The sequence below is a fragment of the Saccopteryx bilineata genome, chromosome 10 (genome assembly GCF_036850765.1).
Source record: "Saccopteryx bilineata isolate mSacBil1 chromosome 10, mSacBil1_pri_phased_curated, whole genome shotgun sequence".
Classification (NCBI taxonomy): Eukaryota; Metazoa; Chordata; class Mammalia; order Chiroptera; family Emballonuridae; genus Saccopteryx; species Saccopteryx bilineata.
Window position 1 is genome coordinate 56,445,512 of NC_089499.1, and position 21,697 is coordinate 56,467,208.

At 53.9% G+C, this 21,697-nt stretch overlaps 1 non-coding gene across 1 annotated transcript; it reads right to left on the bottom strand.

Moving 5' to 3' along the window:
* Positions 1-11,529: 11,529 nt before the first annotated feature.
* Positions 11,530-11,605, bottom strand: TRNAI-GAU (transfer RNA isoleucine (anticodon GAU)). The gene has a single exon. It is a non-coding gene; the product is annotated as a tRNA-Ile (tRNA).
* Positions 11,606-21,697: the final 10,092 nt, after the last annotated feature.

Below are 21,697 nucleotides of genomic sequence, written 5' to 3' on the forward strand. Positions count from 1 at the left end.
GAATGCCATTAGGGTCTTGAGAATTTAGGAGGCAGAGAGGCTGGACGACTGGTGGACACTTTGGTGAGCATAGGTACCTAGGTGTCATCTAGACACTCACTAGATTCTTATCCTGGCCTTAGTTTTCTCCTCTGTCTAATGGGGGCAACATCCTTGTCCTGCTCACCTCTCTGGGAATGTGTCAGCAGCAGATGGATCAGGTTAAGAAGCCTGTGCTAGTGGGGGAGGCCTCAGGGAGGAATGAAAAGAAGGGAGATAGGTGCTGAAGGAGAAGCTCTTCCCAGGAGAAGCTCAGGGAGCCCTCAGGTCAGGGAAGCCTCCTTTGTCCAGGCAGCGCCGGGCTTAGAGCCAGTGAGGCCTGGTGCTATTCACTAAGGCCAAGCAAGTGACTACTGCCCTCCGGTACTGGGCTGGTGCTAGCAGGGTGTGGTATTTGAGTCTTTAACGGCTGCTGGGGTGCACAGTGCCCTGGGACGTCATGGAGCCAATGGAAGGGGCAGTGGTCAGCTGGAACTAGAGTGAGTTGATCCAGCATGAAGGAGAGTCTCCTTATGTCTCAGAAAAGGAGCAGGGCAGCCTGATTCTCTGTGTCTGAACCATGTGAGGGACATGATGAGGCTCAGACCCAGTTATGAAGTCCTGGCTTTATCCCAGGCCAGGAATCTCGAATGGGGGGGGGGGGGTGAGAAGATTTGGGGTGTGCTAGGGGAAGACTGGGGTGTAGGGATGTGGGGACACTGACACACCTTGAGAGGTGGGGGAGCTAATGGCTTAGGCAGGCTGCCACGTGAGAGACAGGGTCAAAGAGCTGTAGTGCGCTGTGCTCAGGCCAGGAGAGATGGCCTTTCTCTCTCAGACCGGGCTGTCTGAGGGTCAGCCCCTCCCTGGGTAACCACTGGGGGGAGCTCTGAGGCTTTGCTCTCCCACTTTCCCTGCTCAGGCTGCCCTTGGGCCTCTAAGAGGCTGGATGGGATAGGCTAGGGATGGACCACTTTGGCCCTTGAGCCTCAATGCCCACAGCTCTGATTCCACCTCTATCTAGGAGGTGTTGCTTCCTGCTCAGATGAGGACGCTCTGTCCAGGGAAGAGGGTGAGGGAGAGTTAGGCCCCGGAAACAGGTGCCCCGTTCACCCAGTCCAGGGGAAACTACTGCTTATCACTACCCACTATGATCTGTCCACTGCTGGCTCCCTGCGGGTTCGGGGAGCTATAGGACCTAGCTCTACCATGGACAGATAGCCAGGAGCTAGCCCCCAAGATGCACCCCATTGGGGAGTTTTTCCCTGGGCTCCCCATACCTCCAGCTCTCCTCTGGCAGCAGGTAGGGCCATCCTGTTCACCTCTGAGGAAAAGTAAGCAATACACTGTCCTCATCGGCCCCACTGCTGCATACCCAGCTTCAGCTGAGAAGGGAGCCGGGCTCCTGGTCATGGCTGCTGCCCCTGCCACCCACTCCCACCCACCTGTCCCAGCTTGAGTGTCTGATCCTCTCCAAGCTCTGGGTCAGCTCCAATAGTCAAACTTGTAGCCTCACTTTAGAGCCAGGGTTCTTCCTCTACTTGTCCGCAACCTATAACCATTCCTACTTCTCTAGCTCAGTTCACCCCAGGAAGCTGACCCAGAGAACTTCTGGCCTCTGGCCTGAAACCCTACTATTTTTCAATCTGGATAAAGCTGTCCTAGGGACCCTGTCTGGGGAAGCTGGTCAGAGACTCCTAGGGGAGGGAGAAGTGCCCTTCCCCCGTATGGCTCTGTGAGTTTGGTGGTCATTAGCAGCCAGCCTGTGTCGAGGACAGATCTCTCCTCTGCCTATACCCCAATCTGGGCAGTGGGAGCAGCCCAGCACATCCCTATCCAGCAACCAAAACCCCAAGTAAGGATAAGCACTTGTAAGGGTCACAGCCCCACTGACAGCACCACAGCCCAGCCAGCGCCAGGGTTCGGAGCCCCGGACTCCAGGACAGGGCAAACACAACCCTTCAGGAGAGGCTGTTTCAGGCAGCCCAGCCTCCGCCCACCTTGTCAAGTCCCCCTGAGGGTCTCCCTCAGCCCAGGACCACCCACAGAAGCCAGGCAGCAGAGCCGCCTGTTAGCTCTCTGGTAGCTTTGCCCACCCTCCAGTTCCCCACCCCAGGCCAACTGGCTGCCCCCCTGCCCTCCGCCCCTACTGACCACTGGGGCATCTGCAGCTGGTACTCTGACTGCGGCTCCCTGTGCCCTGGGCAGAGAAGCAGCTCAGCTGGACAGCCCACTCTCCCCACCTGCCTGCCCCCCAGAGCTCCGGCTGCCCTGTCTGGCGGTCCGGATCCCAAGGCTCACCTCAGTGGCGCTGTCTCCTCACCAGAGGCACTGCGGTGTGGGAACTGTCCCGAGGAGCCGAGAAGCCGGTTCTCGGCTGAAACAAAGAGGTGGGGGAGAAGGAGGGGGGCAGCGGGAGAGAGAGAGGGTGAGTGAGCAGGCGAAGGAGTGGAGACTGGTGGAGAGAGACAGGAGAAGATGAGAGAGAAGAGGGAGGGGCTGGAAACGTGTGCGAGGGATAAAGCCTGACTCCCTGGGAGCGAAGGGCCAGCAACAGAGGGATGAGGAAATGGGGAGGGGAGGGAGGAGGGGAGGGGCCAGACCTAGAGAGCAGAGATTGTTAGAGGGGTGGACAAGGGGCAAGTGAGGGGGCGTGGGCAGCAGAGGGAGGGGTAAGAGGCAGGGCTGCAGGGGCTCTAGCAGCGGGGCTGGGAGGCTGGGCTAGGCTGGGTGGGCAGGGCCACCCCACCACTGTCCCATGCCAGGCAAAGCACTTGAGTGGGCAAAAAACCATGAAGGGGAGTGGCAGTGGGAGGTGAGCAGCCAGGCCAGCAGGGAGGCACTGGGCTGGCGGGCTGGCTGAAAGGACAAGGGCCAGGGACAAAGGCGGGAGAAGAACAAAGGTGTCTGAATGAAAGAATCGGCCCCTGCTGACCTCTGGGTGCCGCAGTCTGGAGCATCCTAGACAGTCTCCTGAATGGAAGGCGGGTCTACTCTGGGGCAAGCCAGGCTCTGAAGTGGCAGCCTAAGGTCCAGGGGAGAGGGGCTGAGCTGAGAGATGGGCAGAAAGCCCCTTCATTCTGTGAGAGCTGGGAACACACTGTCAGTGACTACACGTCAGAATGCTGGAGTCACTGTCTCCTTGGGGGAGGAAATGGTTGATGGTGTCTGAAGCTGGACTAAGAACTGGGGAGGGGAAGTCTCCCTTTTAGGGAAGAGCATGTGGGCCCCAAGGGAGGAGAAAAGGCTGGTGGCTGCAATGGGCAAGGGGAGGATGAGAGTGAAGGGAGTGGGGAAGCAGAGCATAGGGAGGGGATGTGGTGGAAGGGAGGCTGCAGGGGGTGGGCCCAGAGCTGTCACCCCTTAACAAGCCTGTAGAGAGCCCCGCTCCACACCCCACAATTCTTGGGCTGCCTAATGAAGGATGGAATAATGAACCACTTCCCTGCTGCTGCCTTCCTGCTGCTAGGTGCTGCTGTGACAGGCGAGGGCACCAGGGCAGTCAGCTTGAGCAACTGGGTGGGAGTCTGTTACTGCTGCTGGGGGCAGGGGACATGCGGTGGCCTTGCCGATAGCTGTCTCATCCCTTTCCACTCCAGGGCAGTTTCCTGGGCTGGTCCGGTCATCTCTCATGCATAGGAGGCCTTCCTAAACTTCTGACCAAGGCAAGTTCCCTTATTGTCCCACTGGAGACTCCTCAAAGAAGTTCCAAATCATCCACATTCTCTAGAGAGCAGAGAAGGGGAGGGAGCTGTGGGTAGAGCCTGGAACTGTGACTGGGAGAGGGAGAAAGTCAACCCCCATTTCGCCCTGCTCCATTCCCCTTAGACTCTGCCTAACCCAACTCCCTACCAATTCCTCAGGGAAGCCCTCTGGACCCCACCAAGCAGGGCCGCATCAACCCAGCTGCCAATGGGCCAGCTGCCTTCTCTTATAGCCTGGAAACCCATGAAAAGAAAGGATGTTCTAGAAAAGAAAGCTGTGTTAGTTCATCCTTTCCTTCTTTCCTCCTTTCCTTCCTTCCTTCCTCCCTTCCTTCCTTGTTTCCCCCCTTCCTTCCTTCCTTCCTTCCATCCATCCTTCTATCTTGCCATCCTTCCTTACTTCTTTTCATCTTCCTTCTTCTACTTTTTATTTAGAAATAATTCAAAACTTACAGGAAAGTTATCAGAATAAGAATAGTATGACACCCATATATACCCATTAGCCATATTCAGTTGTTGTTAATATTTTGCCTCACTGCCTCACTTTCTCTACGCGCTCACACACACAAACACACACACACACACGCACACATATGCACACATTTGCTGTGTGTGTACAGTCACACATAATTTTTTCCTGAGCCATTTGAGAGGAAGTTGCAGATATTACAGCTGAAAAGACAGTTGCTTATCTGTTTCTGTCTCCTAGATCCATTCATTGGAAGCCAAGACCATGTTGTATGGGATGAATGAAAGCCTGGGACAGGCAACGGATGAGTAGATGTCGTTTCTGGGGAGCCTGAGGCATGGGAACTGGAGGGGCTTGGCCAAGGCCACCGTGGAAGTTGGTCAGTTTAGGGCTAAATCCTACAGCCCTCTTTTTTTTTTTCTTCCTTCCAGGCTGGGAGGCAGAGAGCCGTTGCCCACCAAAGTGAGCATGTGTTGTTTGCCGGGTGTGGAGCTGCAGCATATGTCTGTGGAGATGACAGCAGATGGGTGGGGTGGAGCTGGGAGAGCAGGGATGCCCACGCTGTGGCCCTGTGCACACTCAGGAGACTGGGCACTACCTGGCCCTAGTGGGCTTGAGAAGACACAGCTCCTAGAGGCCCTAGCAACGGTGCCAAAGACTTGGCCTCTTGCCTTTGGGACCCTCCCCACAACCCCATGAGGGACAGGGCAGGGTGGGGGCCCTGCTTGACAGCTGGTCCATGCTGATCAGCTCAGAGAGGGCAGGATGGAGGCTCTGGTCCTACTGGGGCTTATGTAATGGTTCCTGACACAGGCTGGCATTCCTCTGTGTTCTCCAGTCCCCCAAAATAGGTTGGAGTCCCATGTGGAGGCCGTCTTTCATATGGCTGCTTTCTTATCCCTCCTAACCCCCACCTGAAGGTTATGGTTAGGAAGTTTGGCATTTAAAATCACACTTGGGGCCTTAGTCAGGTAGTTCAGTTAGTTAGAGCGTTGTCCCAGTACACCAAGGTTGTGGTTACAATCCAGTCAGGGCACATACAAGAACTAACCAATGAATGTATTAATATAAATAAGTGGAACAACAAATTGATGTTTCTCTCTCCCTCTCTCTCTCTCTCTCTCTCTCTCTCTCATCAGTTAAAAAAAATCAAACCTGGAGAGATGATCTGAGCTCTAAAGCCCTGATGTCCTCTTTCCCTGTAGTGTAGCTCTCATGGCCTAGGGCTTTTCTCAGGCCATCAGCCTTTCTCCTTCCTGCTGCCCCAGCCAGGGCATGTAACTGATGTGCCATAGATGAATGACAGTAGCTCAATTAATCCTGCCAGAACATTGAGTCCCTCTGATGCCACTGTGCCCAACATGTCTGAGAGTCCATAGGCTCTGGGCTGGCTGAGGTGGGGGGTGAGCAAGGGGACCCACTTGAGAGAGGAAAAAGGCTTGTTCAAGACCACAAGTCTGTCAGGGCAAAGGAAGGTCTCCAACTTGGATCACTGACCTTCAGCACCTTCTACCTCCTTTGTCCAGGATGGTAGCCAAATATCCTCACCTGATTGACCACAGGACCTGCTAAACTAAGGGAGAAATATCCCCTCATCCTCCCCCCCCCCCCGTATTTTTCTGAAGCCGGAAACCGGGAGAGACAGACAGACTCCCGCATGCGCCCGACTGGGATCCACCCGGCACGCCCACCAGGGGGCGACGCTCTGCCCCTCCAGAGGGGGGGGCGCTCTGTTGCGACCAGAGCCACTCTAGCGCCTGAGGCAGAGGCCACAGAGCCATCCCCAGCGCCTGGGCCATCTTTGCTCCAATGGAGCCTCAGCTGCGGGAGGGGAAGAGAGAGACAGAGAGGAAGGAGGGGGGAGGGGTGGAGAAGCAGATGGGCGCTTCTCCTGTGTGCCCTGGCCGGGAATCGAACCCAGGACTTCTGCACGCCAGGCCGATGCTCTACCACTGAGCCAACCGGCCAGGGCCCCCTTATCCTTTAAAAAAATTTTTTTTTTAAATTTATCTATTGATTTCAAGAGAGAGGAAAGGAGCGAGAGAGACAGGAACATAGATCTGTTCCTGTACGTGCCCTGACTGAGGATCGAACTGGTAACCTCTGCACTTCTGGATGATGCACCAACCAATGGAGCTGTTCAGCCAGGACCCCCTTTATCCTTCTTCATCCTCCCTCCTGTATCTGTTACCCCCAGCCCATCCATATGACACCCCGGGGGATACTGGCCTTCTCTCCTCCTGCCCATCCCCCTGAAGAGATTTCAGTCAATTAGCACATACAGTATTTACTTAATTAGAGTAATAACATAATTAGTGTAATGTGGGCTCCATCACATGGCTTCAACATGCAATTAGGAGCTGTCAGTGGGAGGCAACATTGTGAAAATGCTCGTTCAATTTTGTTCTAGCATGGAGGCCGCTGCAGCTGCCTCTCCTCGGGAGGGAGGCGGGAGCAGCAGCTGTGTGTACGTGCATGTGGGGTGACTGCTGGCAGCTGACAGCCAGCCTAGGACAGGCGAGTCAGTGGGGACAGAAAAGCAGTTTCCAGAGTGGATGGAGTCCCTAACCAAGCCTCTCCAATCGCATGTGGGCATCATCACCCCCCACCACCCCACCCCAGGGCAGGGCAAGGGCCCTGGCTTGGTTAGGGTGGCTGAGACTGGGAGCCTGAGTGCTCTATGTCCTTTTGCTCCGTTAGCAGGCTGTCTCTGCTTTCTTCCAGGCTTTGCTGCTCACAGGATTCACTGGTCTTACATGGTGACTCTACGAGGCCACAGACTGGAAAGTTTGATATGACTATTCTTTTCCTTATGGACTAGTGGGGAAACTGAGGCTCAGGACAAGAAAATTGGTAGAGATCATTGTGGGGCAACTGTGTTAGGTTTTCTCACTGGTTTACTGGCTGCAAGCCCTTTGCCTGATTAGTATGTGAGCATGTGGTATTGCCACACGTGTATGGCCCATATAAGGCTATGGCCCATATAAGTGCTCAGGGGGATGCAGATGCACGGATTGCCCGCCCGCCACTGTGAGGGGCCATTTTGCTGTTTGTTTGCCTGAGAGGCGGTTTCCCCTACCTGTGTGCTTGTCCACAGTTGTGAAACTTTATTAAACAAAAGGCCTAACACTTTCCGGCTCTGTAGTTTTTCTACCATCTGCCCAAATCCAATGTGAATCTGCCTGGTCTCAGCCACTGGCATTACATCTGGTGTAGTGAGCAGGATTCAGAGCAGATGGGTATGGAGCCACTGACACCCTTGAAGGGAGTGGTCGCTGTTCTCCAGCATATGGTTCCCCATGGCTGGCCTTTTGGGGGCTGTAGTGTTTTTACACCTCTGTGAGAGGAAACCAAAAGCTCTGTGCGAGAGGCAGCCTGAGGTCGAAAGCTCCAGGACGAGCTGTGGACTGAGTGGCAACAACGGCAGGAGCTGGAATGGTCACTGAAGAGAGAGCTGCAGATCTGAGAATTGCAAGTCAGACTGAAAGCTAAGAACCAGCGACAGTGTGAACTGGAGTGAGCACTGCAAAGGGAGGCCAACTGGGTTTAGGAGTTGCAGTGTGAGGTGCAGGCTGAACACCAACGTCGCCTGGAACTGGAGCGATCTCTGGACAAAGAGTTATGGGTTCGCAAGTTGCAGTTTGCCCTGGAAGCTGAATGTTGGCAGTGACAGCTGTTGGACAAATACTGTGGGTTCGAGAGCTCAAGAGTCAGCTTCAGGCTGAGAGCAAGCAGACACAGGAGCCAAAGCTGGCACAGAAGACGGAGCTGCATTCCTGCCAGTGGAGTGACTCTGAGTCAGGGAGCAGGCATTTCTGATTCCTCCTCTTTTGAGGGGAGGCTCAGGCTGCAACTGCCATTGGCAGACTCAGAGCCTGGCCAGTAGTCACCAAGAAGGTAAAATCCCAGCAGCAAAGAGTCCCTCAGAAGCAACCACAGCCTCCTCCACAGATAGTGGAGCACTCTTTGGTCCAGCCCTACATCCAGGCAGAGCTGAAGAAGTTGGGGGTGCAATTCAGGCAGAAACCCACTGAGCCCCTGGCAGCCTGCTTGGTGTGGCTGTGGGACATAGAGGGTGGATGGCATCATGCTCTCTGGAACAGAGATGGACCATAAGGCTGTGAGGGCTGCTGCCCATGCTGCCCCCTGCCTCCAACATGGGAAACGGGCCTGTGAAAGTTACCTGAACACAGATATGGGTAGATTTGATTGTGGCTGGGGCACATAGAGAGAAATTAGATGGCAAGCCTAATAGTCTTGTTGAAGTTTTGGCAGCAGCTTAAGTCAAAACAGAGGTTCCAACCACTGAAAAGGCGGGGAAGCAGGTGCCTCCGGCATCTGCCAGGAAAATGGCTGGTGTTCAGGCTACAGGACCCCAAGACCTGTTGTCCCAGTTTGAATAGGGGGAAGGGCAAGAGACCCATTCGACAGGGACGAGTGGGGGCCAGATGTCCCATGTGAAATTGGCAATCCACCGGTTGCCTTCTAATGTGCAGCAGGTGTTGGCATTAGAAGTTAATAGGTGCTTTTTTTTTAATAGCAGCAGCAGCTAAGAGAACTGTTAAGGTGACACAGGCCTTGAATAAGTTTGACCCCGCCACGCCCTATGAGCTTGAGCTTGGTGAGCAGTTTGGATGGGGCTTGTGGCAACAGACAGCACACTATGGAAAGGCACTGAGGTCTGTTAATAAAGAGCTGTATGGCTAGTGGCCTGTAATGGACCTTTACCTTGATGATTTGCACAGACAGCTGGGCTGTCTATCATAGACTGACTCTTGGAGTGCGTCCAGAGGTGGGCACCAGCTTCCTTGATGGATGGACACATCGCTCATTAACAGTAGGAGAGATTCTGATGAGGGATGCCCACAGCACCTGTGGAGGCCCTCCTGCACTGGTTCTTACCCAGCTGCAGAGGTGCACCAAAGGCACTTTACAGTTTCCATGGACACAGCCCTCCTACCTACCATGGGGTAGGGAGTTAGAGGGGGCCTCCAGGTCACATCCTGGGCAAAGTGCTCAGGGAGACATTGTGTAGGGCACCTCTGTAATTATTGTGTAACTTTTGCTGTTTCTGTAGTCTGCTTCCTGTCATGTAGGTTGTGAAACAAGCAACCCTAAAGGGGTGGAATGTGGGCAGCTGTGTTAGGCTTGCTGCAAGCCCTTTGCATGATTAGTGCATGAGCACATGGCAGTGCCACATGTGTATGGCCTATATAAGGCTTTGGGTGCTTGCATTCAGGGGGATTGAGGATGTATGGGTTACATGCTCGCCACTGTGAGGGGCCATTTTGTTGTTTGTTTGCCTGAAAGGCAGTTTCTTTTGCTTGTGTGCTTGTCCACTGTTGTGAGACTTTATTTAACAGAATGGCTGAACCCTTTCCAGCTCTGCAGTTTTTCTACTGTCTGCTGAATCCAGCGTGGACCTGCCTGGCCTCGGCCACCAGCATTACAATAATCATAGCAGTGCGGACCCTAAAAAGGCACACAACGTATCTAGAGATGCCTCACACACAGGCAAGTCACCCTCAGCTGGAGGGATATCTCCTGACTCCCTTGAGGGTACAGGGCCACCTTTGCAATCTCTGGGAGGGTCCCCAGGTCCCTGCTCCTTCACCCTTCTCCACCCTTCGTCTTACCACCTTCCACAGAGCTGGAGGTTCTGACCCTTGGGATCTTCCACAGCCTTCCCATTAGTGACCCTCCTATCTTTGAGGGAAGAAGGTGTAGTTAAGTGAGAGAAGATGGGAGTGACTGCCTCCATTGTGCAGATGGGGAAACTGAGGCACCAAGGCCTCCAAGAGGTGATGATAAAACTGAAATCAAGCCTTCTCTCTGCCTCAGTTCCCCAGTGTGAAAAGAGAGAGTCTATGTCCAGTCTCAGGTATCCTGGGTCTGTCTAGAGTCCGTGCAAAATGGGACCCAAAGAACTTGACATCTGTATTCCTTCCCTCCAAATTATATCATCATAGTTATATATCTCTTTTGTGTCCCATCTGTGCCCTACCTGAGGGCTAGGGGGAGATAGCTCTGAATGGCAATTCTGTGTGTCCCAGTCTGGGCCCCTGCCCTTCTGAACTAGGTAACCTCTGTCTCCTGTCTGCCTGGGCTCTGACCTTTCCACTCAGTGGTGTTCATCTCATACTCCATAGCCCTGCTCTTCTCCAAGCACTGCAGGGCCTGGGGAAGTAGGGGTTTAAGTACGTAGCTGATGAGGAAAGAAGCACTTCAGGGGGTAGGACTAGTGTGAGCAGAGGCCAGGAGGCCAGAGTAGGATATGGGGACACCATGCTGAAGTGTGACTTGCTTGACTGGGCCCTGGGGAGCTCAAGGAAGGGGGTGGGGACTTTGGCTGTTTGAAGGAAGGTCAAAGCATTCCCTCAACACCCATTCAACAAAAAGTCCCTATTGTGTGCCAGGCATGTGGTGTCCTAGGCTAGAGATTCAGTAGGGGCTAAGAGAGATTAAATCATCGGCCCTGTGTGGCCTATTCTTTAGTCATGGGAGACAGGAAAACAGGAGCAATGTCATGCAGGTGCCATGCAGAAGATCCTCACTGAGGGCTATGCTAGGAGATTGGGCTCGGGGGCCAGGAAAATCTGTGTCATTTAAGCCAAAAGATGAGGGAGCTAGAGGTCAGGGGGAAGAGCATATAGGCAGAAGGAGCAACAAGTACAAAATTGCCCAGGCCCTAGAAGCACTGAGGGGCCAGCTACATGACTGGGACAAGGAGGAGAGAAAAGATGTGATGAGACCAGAGAGGTAGGCAGGCACAGTAGGTCAGGCTGAGGCCCATGGACCTTATTCTGTGTGGAACAGGAAGTCATTTGAGGGTTTTGAACTGAGAGTGATTTTTATTTATTTATTTTTTATTTTTATTGATCAGTGAGAGAGGAAGGGAGAGAGAGAGATGGGAACATTGAGCTGTTCCTGTATGTGCCCTGACTGGGGATCAAACTAGAAACCTTTGTGCTTCGGGATGATGCTCTAACCAACTGAGCTATCCAGGCAAGGTCTGAGAGTGATTTTTTTTTCTTTTCTTTTCTGAAGCTGGAAATGGGGAGAGACAGTCAGACAGACTCCCGCATGTGCCCAACCGGGATCCACCCGGCACACCCACCAGGGGCGATGCTCTGCCCACCAGGGGGCGATGCTCTGCCCCTCCGGGGCGTCGCTCTTTTGCGACCAGAGCCACTCTAGCACCTGGGGCAGAGGCCAAGGAGCCATCCCCAGCGCCCGGGCCATCTTTGCTCCAATGGAGCCTTGGCTGCGGGAGGGGGAGAGAGAGACAGAGAGGAAAGAGAGGGGGAGGTGGAGAAGCAAATGGGCACTTCTCCTATGTGCCCTGGCCGGGAATCGAACCTGGGTCCCCCGCACATCAGGCCGACGCTCTACCGCTGAGCCAACCAGCCAGGGCCTGAGAGTGATTTTTAAAAATCACTGTGGCAGCTGTGTGGAGACTGGCTGGTGGAGGCTGCAAGACCAGGGCAGGGCTGTCGGATAGAAAATGATGGTGGCCAGGGCTGGAGTGCCCGCTGGGATGCGGGAGGAAGTTGGCATCCAGGGTGCTGTTTGGAAGCAGGACTCCTGCCAGTTGGCTGTGGGGTGTAAAAGAGGGTTGTCAGATGGCTCTTCAGTTCCAGACTTGAGCACATCAGCCAATGGTGTGGCCATTCTCAGAAGAGGGAATGCTGGAAAGGGCTGGCCAGTAAAAGGGAAATTGAGGGCCAGGTAGGGTTGGAGGAACTAAGCAAACAGTTGTCAGGTTCATGTCTGGAGTTCCAGAGAGAGGACTGCTCTCCAGGGAGAGAGGGTGATCCATCTTTAGCATACATGCAAGAGCCAAAGTCCCCCGCCAGTCCCAGGAACCCAGAGACCCAAATGAGCCAAAGCATCTAGAAGCCTGCAGGAGGGCCAAGGCCAGAGCCAAGTGGAAAGGACCCCACTTTCATGCCTCCTTCATAGCCCCCAGTGAGCCGAGACCACCTCACCTTGCTCCAAAGCTGATCAGACAAATTTGGCTTATCTGAGCAAACGCCCAATTACGGGTCGAAGGTATTGCCATGGAAATCCTGGAGGCCAACTATCCAGGTGCTCCTCTGCCCACTTTGACCTGGCCCACTGTGGGAAGGGCTAGACCTCACCCTGACAGAACCCTGTCAGGGCTTAAAAGTCTTCTTCAGAGTGTCTGGGGACCTCCATCACCACAGGTCAGCTGTGTGTCCTCAGGCAAGCCCCTTACTTTTCTGAGCCTGGCTATCCATCAGAGACAGTTGGGAAATAACTCTCTGAGTCCCTCCTCCCCTGTCAGAGGTCTGTGGATGCAAAAGCCAGCCAGGTCGTGCCTGCCACATCCTCAGCACAGTGCAGTGTGGCCTCAGCTCCAGCTGATGCAGAGCAGCCGGAATTATGGTGCTTGGGGGGGGGGGGGAGTGCTATTCCCATGGGTATGGACCTTGGCCCCTGTTCACCCCGCACTCGCAGACTGTCAGCTCTTTTGGGGCCTACTTCTGGCAGACAGGCATCACTCCTGGGTGTCCTTTCTGCCAGGGACTAGAGATGGCTGCCACTGCCACTGCCAGCCATCCTCCAGGACCCACGCGCTTCCATACAAGCACATTAGGAGATAATTAAGTAAAAATAGGCCTTCCGATCAGTGTAGCTCATTAAGGCCTAATTAAGTTAATTAGTTCCAGGTGTGAATGGCGAGGCTCAAGTGAGGCAGTGGCTGTTTGCTGTAATTGCATTTTCACAGAAGCAGTGGTGGCCGTGACAGTGATGCTGGTGGCAAAGGCCTGGAAGCCAGCCAGGGAGTTCAGAAGGCTGCCACTCAGCTGGGAGGGGAATGTAGCAGTTGAGCAGGCCAGGGACCACCCATGGGGAGCAGTGTGGAGCTTCAAGGTCAGCCAGGCCCAGGGAAACCTACTGCACTCAAATGTGTCCCCTCCCTCTCTGCACAGGTGTCAGAGGTGGGGGTGGGGGTTGTACAAAGCCACCAAAAGGCATCTTTCCCCTCTGGCTGAGCAGGGAGGCTGGAACTTGCATTCTCTCACATCCCATCTCGGTCCCCAGGGAGACTGTAAAAGGACTTTGCTGAAAGGGAATATGTGACTTAGAGGCAGTGGTGTGACCTCACAAGTCTGGGGTCTCTGCAGAGGACCTACTGGTCCAATCAGTTTCTTGCTCCAGACATCTCCCCAAACCCAGTTCTTGCCTCAGCTTCTACACCCAGCTGACCTTGACAAGCCGTCTGTGTGGGACGTCCTCCCAGCCTTGGTCACACTCCTGTTTATCCATCTATTCAGCTGTTACTCACTGAGCATCTTCTCTGTGCCGGGAAGCTGTGCCAGGGCTAGGGACCCAGGCTGGACAAAACAGGTTGGAGCCTGCCCCTTGGTGCCTTTGGTCTCTCTGAGGAGGCAGACACCCTAATGGCCTTGGCCATACAATACAGTTTTGTAATGGCTGTGGGAGCACAGGGGGCCTGGCACAGGCCTGGGAGGAAAGATGTCTGTGCTGAGGTGAATACGATCCAGGTGAGGGGGGCAGGCCCCTGGGGAGCGGCAGGAACTAAACAGGCCTCACACTGGCTGCAGGACAGGACAGGTGCCAAGTGGGGAAAATGAGGGCCCAAATCAGGCAGGACTGAGGCGGCCCTGGAGGATCTAAGCAGGGCTGCTGGGAGGCCAGGGCTGCTGCTGTGGATCTATAGAGGAGCAGCTGAGTGTGCGGGATGTTTAGCAGAGCTAATATCAGCCCCCTAGGGAGGGGCTTTGGGGGCTGGGCTCTGAGATGTCCTCACAGGGCTGGGACTAGGGTGAGGGAAGGGAAGTGCCTAGGATAGAAAATTTGAGGTCTCATCCCTGTTAGATTAGCTATTATCAACAAGACGGGTAATAGCAAATGTTCGAGAGGCTGCGGAGAAAAGGGAACTCTCATCCACTGTTGGTGGGACTGTAAAGTAGTACAACCATTATGGAGGAAAGTATGGTGGTTCCTCAAAAAACTGCAAATGGAACTACCTTATGACCTAGCAATCCCTCTACTGGGTATATACCCCCAAACCTCAGAAACATTGATAGGTAAAGACACATGTAGCCCCATGTTCATTGCAACAATGTTCACAGTGGCCAAGACATGGAAACAACCAAAAAGCCCTTCAATAGAAGACTGGATAAAGAAGATGTGGCACATATACACTATGGAATACTACTCAGCCATAAGAAATGATGACATCAGATCATTTACAGCAAAATGATGGGATCTTGATAACATTATACGGAGTGAAATAAGTAAATCAGAAAAAAACAAGAACTACATGATTCCATACATTGGTGGAACATAAAAACGAGACTAAGAGACATGGACAAGAGTGTGGTGGTTACCAGGGGTGGGGGGAGGGAGGACGCAGGAGGGAGGGAGGGAGAGAGTTAGGGGGAGAGGGAGGGGCACAGAGAACTAGATAGAGGGTGACGGAGGACAATCTGACTATGGGCGAGGGGTATGCAACATAATTTAATGACAAGATAACCTAGACATGTTTTCTTTGAATATATGTACCCTGATTTATTAATGTCATCCCATTAACATTAATAAAAATTTATTAAAAAAAAAAAAGAAAGAAAATTTGAGGTGCTTACTTCCAGCCTTGTGTTCCCACCTGTGCTGTGTCGCTGGTCCTCTGAGATTTCTCACTAAGAAAGACATCTCAGAAAGTGTAAGCCACCCCTGGAGACAGGGCAACAGGGGGATAGTTCTGGGCAGTGTCCCCCTCTCTCCTTCAGCCCCTTGCTGGGGTGTCCTGGCTTCTCTGTACCCTTCAGGGCTGGGTTGGGGCTGGGATTGATACCTTAGGTCAGTGGTCCCCAACCCCCGGCCCGCAGAGAAAGAATAAATAACTTACATTATTTTCGTTTTATTTATATTTAAGTCTGAACAATGTTTTATTTTTATTTTTTTTATTTTTTTATTTTTTTCAGAGAGAGAGAGAGAGGGATAGACAGGGACAGACAGACAGGAATGGAGAGAGATGAGAAGCATCAATCATTAGTTTTTTATTGTGCGTTGCAACACCTTAGTTGTTCATTGACTGCCCTTTCATATGTGCCTTGACCACGGGCCTTCAGCAGACCGAGTAACCCCTTGCTTGAGCCAGCAACCTTGGGTTCAAGCTGGTGGGCTTTTTGCTCAAAGCAGATGAGCCCGTGCTCAATCTGGCAACCTCGGGGTCTCGAACCTGGATCCTCCGCATCCCAGTCCAATGCTCTATCCACTGCGCCACCGCCTGGTCAGGCTGAACATGTTTTATCTTAAAAAACGACCAGATTCCCTGTTATATCTGTCTAAGACTCACTCTTGACGCTTGTTTTGGTCACGTGATACATTTATCCGTCCCACCCTAAAGGCCAGTCTGTGAAAATATTTTCTGACATTAAACCAGTCCGTGGCCCAAAAAAGGTTGGGGACCACTGCCTGAAGTCATACACGCTCTGGGCAGGTATTCCATACCCCATCCAGCTTCTCCTACATGACTCATGAGAAGGAGCTCCCTGCCACCTGAGCAGCCTTGGATTGCGCCATTATAAGAAGTTTTCCCCTGAGCCCAGATCTGCCTTGCACTATCTTCTACCTAACAGTGGCCTCAGCTCTGCTTGCTACTCTTCCTCACACCTCAGGTGAGTCTGCTGATCTCCTTTCCAAAACAGCTTAACTTCTCTGGGCTGGTGCTAGGATTAAATGACATAATGTGCATAAACCCTGTGACATATGCTAATTCTTCAATAATGGGTTATTAACCCATAACAATGAATAACTACAGAGGTGGACACTGTCCTCCTCCTGGCATGGGCTGCCCAGTGGTGCAGCTCCAGCTTAGTACCAGGCCCCACTGCTGCCCCCTCTCATATCCAGCGCAGATGCAGAGCTAATCCCAGAGGGAGATGGTCATGGGGAAGAGGAAGTGACATTCTCTTGAGATGGCCCAAAGTTTTGATGTGGGGACCGCCCTGCTTGTTTAAATCAGTTCTCTGCTCAGTAGTCACTCCAGTTGCAGGCACAGCCTCAGCCCCTTCACAGTGCCCCCTGGTCCCCAAGTGTCATTCAGGGGAACCAGTGGTGGCTGAGAACGGGGGATGCAGACCCTCCCTGACTGAGATGTCTGCCTGAGGCTTTTCCGGGGCATGTCACCAGACTCTAACATGTCTGTGTGCCCATGCGGTGGGGGGGTCAGTCCTGAGCCTGAGGGTCCTGCAGAGCCCCAGTCCCCCGGAGCATGGCAGATCCTGCAGCAGCTCACGCCAACAGGCGAGGCTTCTCCCAGTGGAGGTGTCAGAAGGAGGGATGACCTTGGGGCTTCAATTTGCACTAATGCCTTGACCCCCAGCAGGCTTGGCTCTGCCACTTGCTAACTATGGTGCAATCAAGCCAAGGCCCAGCTTTGCCCTTTGCCTCAGTTTCCCCAGTTATATAGGGGAATCAATCAGATTCTGGTTTGGCCCATGTTCTTTGCTTCCCAGAGTCACAGTGCCCCAGGGGAGAGGGGCTGTTCACAGCTACACTTACAGGAGGAAAATGAAGTTCAGAAAGGGGACAGGAGGACCTGGGCCCTGGTCACTCCCAGCCCTACAGACCCAGCTCTGAGGGTGTGGTCAGCCAGTAGGGGAGGAGGCTGCAAGGCTCAGTGGCCAGCAAAGCCCAGCCCTTTTGGTCCCTAGTTTTCTTTCAACTGCCCTCCAGCCCCTCTATTGCCACTCACAACTCTGCCCCAGCTGAGCGTGTCCTGAGGCAAGGCCCCCTTCTCTACACCCCCAATTATGGCTGGTCCACAAAAGCTGGACTGTGACCAGACAAAGGGATAAGGATGAAAGTGCTGGTTGTCATGACAACCTAGTGGTTGCTGGGGCCCAGGGGAGGGGCTTGGCTGTGTGCCTGAGTGCAGGCATCTGGACGACCTCTGAGCATCAGCCAGGGTGGCCCAGGCGCTCACAGGGATCCCCCTCCAGAGCCGATCAGCTTCACCCCCTCCATGGCAGCACCTGCTCCCTGGGCCTCCTCCGGTGGCCCCATTATCCTGCAACTGTTACCCCCCACCACCACACCTGCTCCCCAGCCCAGGCACCCTCCCCAAGGCAATCCCTTCCCATCCTCAGGCCCAGCTGCCTTCTCTGAGGGCCAGCCAACAGGGGCTGTGGAACCAGGATGGGTAGCTGGGAGGACCCCAGCAAAAGCAAAGGGACCAGCTGCCAAGCCAGCTCTGCCCGGTCAGCAGTGTGTGTGCCCTTGACAAGGCCTTTACTCCAGAGCCTCAGTCTCCTGACCTGTAAAATGGGGGTAGCCATTCCCTCCCTCGGGTCCTTCAAGAGTTGTTTCCCTCTGCTTGGAAGGAGATCTGAGATTGAGATGTTCCCAGAGCTGGTACAGGATGGGCAGTGAGAAGATGGAAGGGGCTGTCTCAAGCCCACCTGTTAGACTGCTTGGAGACCCGATACCCTGCTGCATACTTAATAATCACTGCTGAAGGAAGTGACAGCATTTCCTGAGGCCCCTCAGGGCACAGGAGAACTGTACAGGGGACCCATCAGTGCCAGGTTCTTGAGTGGTATGTCAGGAGTATTGGGAAAAGGAGAGGGCACTGGGGCAGGGACCCCTTCCACCTCCCACAGGGAGAGTGACTACTGTGAAAGGGTGGCCTGGGGGGTCTCTGGTGATCCAACAGTCCAGTTCAGGTGGGGAAACTGAGATTCTAGGAACTATCGTGTCTGCTCTCTGGTACGCCCCACCGGGTGGGGAAGAAACACTAGGGGGCAGGAGAAATGGGAGGCCCTGGCAGATGCCCCTCCTCCTCCAAGAATGGGAAGGGGATTCCCATGGCAACTGGTCTTTGTCTCCTGGTCCACATCCTAGCTGCTTCCTAAGCCTTGCAGGACAGCCCCAGTTTCCTGCACTACCCTGCTGTGACCTTGGTGAGGCCCGTCCCTCCTCGCCATCTTTGCTGACCTGGAGGATAGGAGCAGATTATCAAGGGGACGGTAGCGCCAGCTGCTGCCCTAGCTGTTTGAAAGCCTCCAGCCTATTGCATGTGGGCCACTGTAGCTGCCCTACCTCCGAAAATGAGGAATTCCCTCGCTTGAACAAACCACACTCCATCACAGAGGTCTGGTGAGGGCAAAGCTTTGGCCAGAAATGGAGGTATTTGGGGGCAGGGTAAAAGTCCTAGTGCCCTCTGGCCACTCTGTGCAAGTGGCTCAAGTACAGGGCTGGGCAAGGTTTGCGCTCCCCACTGTGCAAATGGGAAAACTGAGGCCTAGCAAGGGAAGAGAGTTGCCTAGTGAGTCACAGCAGGACCCAGGCCTCCTGTCCTGTTCATAGGTCTACCCCTATCTAGGGGAAGGCAAAGGGTCAGAATGGCAGTTTGGTCCCCAGACTCAGTAAACTTAGGCTTCCTGAAGGGTTGGGGTGGGCACTTGGTGAGGCGCAGGGCTGAACTGATGAGGCCACTTATTCTGCCAAGAGATCACTCAGCCGGTGCTCACCAAGCTCCTTGAGGTCAAAGGGAAATCAGAGACACTTAGAGCCTAATTATGATGAACAGCTAGCTCTCATGCAGCTTCTCAGGGCCCCATTGAAATATTTTTGGGAAGACATCGCTGTCTTGTCACCATCACCGGAGCTTTGGCCCTGGTAGGTAGGGGCTGACGGGTGCTCTCCTGGCAGCTGCTTCTGGGGAGCAGAGCCTCAGCATCTTGGACCCTGTCCACTGGCGTGGTCTGGAATTACAGGTCAGTAGGGGGTAGACTGAGGAAGAGGGGTCACGTGCAGCTGGGCTGCTGTCAGCGGCCACCATCTTCAGGGTAGCAGCTGCAATGTGAGTTGCTCTGTCTCCTCGTCATTTCCTAAGGGTCTTTCTAGGACTGATGGAGGGGCAGAGCTGCTGGGAAAAGGAGCTCTGGTTTAACCACAGGAGGGTAAACCCCTGGTCCTGTTGCTCAAGTTCACCTTCCAGCTGGGGGACATCAGTGACCACTGTATGGTTGCCTACCTACTGGTACTGACTGTGGTCCTCTAGGAGGCCCGAGGAGAGTATGAGTGTGTTCCGTGGGCTGAAAGAGGGCTTCCTGAGGGGGGATAGCCTGAAACGGGATGCAAGGTTGTAGAAAAGCTGAAAGGTGGAGGAGATTTCAGCCTGGAAGCTCCACATGAATACAGGTCGAATGGGCTTCGGCTGGAGGCTGGGGCGAGAATTGCGCCTTCATGGGCCAGTGGTTCTCAACCCTCCTTCCTTCCTTCTTTCTTTTTTTTTTTTTTTTTTGTATTTTTCTGAAGCTGGAAACGGGGAGACAGACTCCCGCATGCGCCCAACCGGGATCCACCTGGCACGCCCACCAAGGGCGACACTCTCTTCCTTCTTTCTTTTTTTTTTTTTTTTTTTAGAGAGTCAAAGAGAGAGAGAGACAGGAACATCAAGCTGCTCCTGTGTGTGCCCTGACTGGGGAATCGAACTGGAACCTCCGTGTTCAAGACAACCTTCCAACCAACCGAGCTATCTAACCAGGGCTTACTTTTTAATTGATTTTAGAGAGACAGAGAGAGGGAGGGAGGGGTAGGGGAGGGGAAGGGAAGCATTTGTTGTTCCACTCAGTTGTGTACTTCATGGTTGCTTCCCATGTGTGCCCTGACCAGGCATCAAATCCACAACCTTGTTGTTTCAGGACGACGCTCTTAACCAACTGATCTAACTGGCCAGGGCCAATTTGTCTCCATTTTTATTCATCAAAGAAAATTCTGATGAGAGCTGCTGGGGCCAGCTGGCCAGTGGCAGAAGGGTGGAGGGCCAGGGGTGGCCTGAGGAGAGGGTGAACCGCAGACCTCACCCAGCCTTCTCTCACACCCCTCATGCCTATGGCTTGGTTTCCCTTGGCAGCAGCTCAGAAAAGCCCCTGGCCTAGCAAACCAGAGGGAGATCCTGAGGACCCAAGAGGTTGGCTGGGGGCAGGCAGGGGGTGGGTAGCTCCAGTCACCCTGTCTGCATGCCCAGTGCTCTCTGTTCTAGCCGGCCAGCCGGCCACATAAAGAGTCCATTCTGTCGCCCATTCACTTGGGCTTTCATCTCGCAGCCAGTGAAGCAGTGCTCTCGCCTCAGCACTGCCGGCAAGAACACACAGGAAGAGGCAGGTCTGCTATGCCCTCACACCCCTTGCCTGAAAGGCATGGGCTGGGCCAGGGCACCCTAGGCAGTCTGTTTGCCCAGCCCACCAGAGATGGGCACAGAACTGCCCTTCCATAAACTCTGGCAGAAACCCACTCTCCCCTCATTTCAGCAAGTGTAAATCTGACCTCCTTTCCAGCCCATACAGGGTGAGAGACTGTCCTCCCACCACAGGAGGCTCAGGAACTCAGGGTGGGCTCGTGGCTCAGCCCCTTGTTCCTCTTCTAAGGAACAAGTAGATATGGGAGCCTCCAGGGCAAGGCAGGAACATCAAAGCCTGATACCACGTCCAACCATTGGCGAAGATGAGGGCATTAGAGGGTGGGCACCTAAGACCCAGACTGAACCACAGTCTGTTGCCAGAGAGGGAGGCAGCCACACCCACTGCTCACACCTGTAGAAGTGTGAGGTGGAGCTGCCAGGGCTGCTGGGAGAAGCAGCCCCATCCTGGTCCCCATTACTCAAGCCCACCTTCCAGTCGAGGGGCACAACAATGACTATTGCATAGCAGAGGTTGAGCTACTCTATGAGCTGAACCTCCTGAGTGTGGGTCCTCTCTGCAGTGGCCTGTTCATGAGTCCAACAGCCATGGTTCCTGTGACATCACCAAGCCACTGTGTTGCTTGGCAACTTTTCAGGATTAGCACTCTGCCCCTGTCATCATGACGTCCCGCCATGGGCTGATGTTGCCCTGGAAACTGGATGGGTACTGCAGCTTTTGGACAGCTTTACCAAGTGTGGGAAGTGCCAGGCAAAAGCAGGGAAGCAAGTACGTCTCCACAGACCGAATGGGGTACACAACCTATGCCCAGATCCACAGAGGGAGCTAGGGCCAGGCTGCCCGAATGAAGGCTTTGGGGGTCTCCACCCCCTGGAAGAGCTCTGGCCACCCTTGCCTCCAATCTTCCTCACATTTCTTCTTTCCATGATGATCACTAAGTACCTACCATGTGAATGCCAACAAGTAAAGCAAATAAAACCATTGTTGGGGCTTAGGAAAGGCTGTGCCAGCATAGGGTCCTGAAGGATGAAAAGGAGTTGGCCAGGAGTAGGGTTGGTGGAGAGAGCTGCTCTGGACAAAGGAAGCAGATGCCTGTGCAAAGGCCAAACCACTGTCTCCAGTCACAGTACATGCCCTCCCTCCGAGACCCTCGGACCCTGCCTTCCCGGCTCTCCTACACAACACGCATTCTACAGAAGGACAGGTTCCAGTTCAAATCTGAACACTTAGTACCCAGCACAGGTCTGGCACCAAGCCAGCATTACTAAAATGCCAAATAAAATAGGACATTTATGTAACAAGCA